Below are 3,952 nucleotides of genomic sequence, written 5' to 3' on the forward strand. Positions count from 1 at the left end.
CAGTCAGCTATGTTAGATAAACACCAGACCAGACAGTCAGCTATATTAGATAAAACACCAGACAGTCAGCTATGTTAGATAAAACACCAGAGCAGTCAGCTATATTAGATAAAACACCAGACCGAGTCAGCTATGTTAGATAAAACACCAGACAGTCAGCTATGTTAGATAAAACACCAGACAGTCAGCTATAGTTAGATAAAACACCAGACAGTCAGCTATGTTAGATAAACACCAGACCAGACAGTCAGCTATATTAGATAAAACACGCAGACAGTCAGCTATGTTAGATAAAACACCAGAGACAGTCAGCTATGTTAGATAAAACACCAGCCAGACAGTCAGCTATGTTAGATAAAACACCAGACAGTCAGCTATATTAGATAAAACACCAGACAGTCAGTTATGTTAGATAAAACACCAGACCAGACAGTCAGCTATGTTAGATAAAACACCAGACAGTCAGCTATATTAGATAAAACACCAGACAGTCGGTTATGTTAGATAAAACACCAGACCAGACAGTCAGCTATGTTAGATAAAACACCAGACAGTCAGCTATGTTAGATAAAACACCAGACAGTCCCAGCTATGTTAGACCAAACACCAGACAGTCAGCTATGTTAGATAAAACACCAGACAGTCAGCTATATTAGATAAAACACCAGACAGTCAGCTATGTTAGATAAAACACCAGACCAGACAGTCAGACATGTTGATAAAACACCAGACCCAGACAGTCAGCTATGTTAGATAAAACACCAGACCAGATGTTAGATAAAACAGTCAGCTATATTAGATAAAACACCAGACAGTCAGCTATATTAGATAAAAAACCAGACAGTCAGCTATATTAGATAAAACACCAGACAGACAGTCAGCTATGTTAGATAAAAACACCAGACAGTCATAAAACACCAGACCAGACAGTCAGTTATGTTAGATAAAACACCAGACAGTCAGTTATATTAGATAAAACACCAGACAGACAGTCAGCTATGTTAGATAAAACACCAGACCAGACAGTCGCTATGTTAGATAAAACACCAGACAGTCAACTATATTAGATAAAACACCAGACAGTCAGCTATATTAGATAAAACACCAGACAGTCAGCTATGTTAGATAAAACACCAGACCAGACAGTCAGTCAGATAAAACACCAGACAGTCAGTTATATTAGATAAAACACCAGACAGTCAGTTATGTTAGATAAAACACCAGACCAGACAGTCAGCTATGTTAGATAAAACACCAACCAGACAGTCAGTTATATTAGATAAAATACCAGACAGTCAGCTATGTTAGATAAACACCAGACCAGACAGTCAGCTATGTTAGATAAAACACCAGACAGTCAGTTATGTTAGATAAAACACCAGACAGACAGTCAGCTATGTTAGATAAAACACCAGACCAGACAGTCAGCTATGTTAGATAAAAACACCAGACAGTCAGCTATGTTAGATAAAACACCGACCAGACAGTCAGTTATGTTAGATAAAACACCAGACAGTCAGTTGTTAGATAAAACACCAGACCAGACAGTCAGCTAGTTAGATAAACACCAGACAGTCAGCTATGTTAGATAAACACCAGACAGTCAGTTATGTTAGATAAAACACCAGACAGTCAGTTATGTTAGATAAACACCAGACAGTCAGCTATGTTAGATAAACACCAGACAGTCAGCTATGTTAGATAAAACACCAGACAGTCAGCTATATTAGATAAAACACCAGACAGTCATAAAACACCAGACTCAGCTATATTGGGCCAACACCAGACAGTTATATTAGATAAAACACCAGACAATCAGCTATATTAGATAAAACACCAGACCAGACAGTCAGCTATGTTAGATAAAACACCAGACAGTCAGCTATGTTAGATAAAACACAGACCAGACAGTCAGCTGCGTTAGATAAAACACCAGACAGTCAGCTATGTTAGATAAAACACCAGACAGTCAGCTATGTTAGATAAAACACCAGACCAGACAGTCAGTTATGTTAGATAAAACACCAGACAGTCAGTTATGTTAGATAAAACACCAGACAGTCAGCTATGTTAGATAAAACACCAGACAGTCAGCTATGTTAGATAAAACACCAGACAGTCAGCTATATTAGATAAAACACCAGACAGTCAGCTATGTTAGATAAAACACCAGACAGTCAGCTATGTTAGATAAAACACCAGACCAGACAGTCAGTTATGTTAGATAAAACACCAGACCAGACAGTCAGTTATGTTAGATAAAACACCAGACCAGACAGTCAGCTATGTTAGATAAAACACCAGACAGTCAGCTATGTTAGATAAAACACCAGACAGTCAGTTATGTTAGATAAAACACCAGACCAGACAGTCAGCTATGTTAGATAAAACACCAGACAGTCAGCTATGTTAGATAAAACACCAGACAGTCAGCTATGTTGTAAAACACCAGACAGTCAGCTATGTTAGATAAAACACCAGACAGTCAACTATGTTAGATAAAACACCAGACAGTCAGCTATGTTAGATAAAACACCAGACCAGACAGTCAGTTATGTTAGATAAAACACCAGACAGTCAGCTATGTTAGATAAAAACACCAGACAGTCAGCTATGTTAGATAAAACACCAGACCAGACAGTCAGCTATGTTAGATAAAACACCAGACCAGACAGTCAGTTATGTTAGATAAAACACCAGACAGTCAGCTATGATAGATAAAACACCAGACCAGACAGTCAGCTATGTTAGATAAAACACCAGACCAGACAGTCAGTTATGTTAGATAAAACACCAGACCAGACAGTCAGCTATGTTAGATAAAACACCAGACAGTCAGCTATGTTAGATAAAACACCAGACAGTCAGCTATATTAGATAAAACACCAGACAGTCAGCTATATTAGATAAAACACCAGACAGTCAGTTATGTTAGATAAAACACCAGACAGTCAGCTATGTTAGATAAAACACCAGACCAGACAGTCAGCTATGTTAGATAAAACACCAGACAGTCAGTTATGTTAGATAAAACACCAGACCAGACAGTCAGCTATGTTAGATAAAACACCAGACAGTCAGCTATATTAGATAAAACACCAGACAGTCAGCTATGTTAGATAAAACACCAGACAGTCAGCTATGTTAGATAAAACACCAGACAGTCAGCTATGTTAGATAAAACACATCTATCTATCCACCAGACAGTCAGCTATGTTAGATAAAACACCAGACCAGACAGTCAGCTATGTTAGATAAAACACCAGACAGTCAGCTATATTAGATAAAACACCAGACAGTCAGCTATATTAGATAAAACACCAGACAGTCAGCTATGTTAGATAAAACACCAGACAGTCAGCTATGATAGATAAAACACCAGACAGTCAGCTATATTAGATAAAACACCAGACCAGACAGTCAGCTATGTTAGATAAAACACCAGACAGTCAGCTATGTTAGATAAAACACCAGACAGTCAGCTATATTAGATAAAACACCAGACCAGACAGTCAGCTATATTAGATAAAACACCAGACAGTCAGCTATGTTAGATAAAACACCAGACCAGACAGTCAGCTATGTTAGATAAAACACCAGACAGTCAGCTATGTTAGATAAAACACCAGACAGTCAGCTATGTTAGATAAAACACCAGACCAGACAGTCAGCTATGTTAGATAAAACACCAGACAGTCAGCTATATTAGATAAAACACCAGACAGTCAGCTATGTTAGATAAAACACCAGACAGTCAGTTATGTTAGATAAAACACCAGACCAGACAGTCAGTTATGTTAGATAAAACACCAGACCAGACAGTCAGTTATGTTAGATAAAACACCAGACCAGACAGTCAGTTATGTTAGATAAAACACCAGACCAGACAGTCAGTTATGTTAGATAAAACACCAGACCAGACAGTCAGCTATATTAGATAAAACACCAGACA

This window comes from Oncorhynchus nerka, unplaced genomic scaffold (genome assembly GCF_034236695.1).
Source record: "Oncorhynchus nerka isolate Pitt River unplaced genomic scaffold, Oner_Uvic_2.0 unplaced_scaffold_1513, whole genome shotgun sequence".
NCBI lineage: Eukaryota > Metazoa > Chordata > Actinopteri > Salmoniformes > Salmonidae > Oncorhynchus > Oncorhynchus nerka.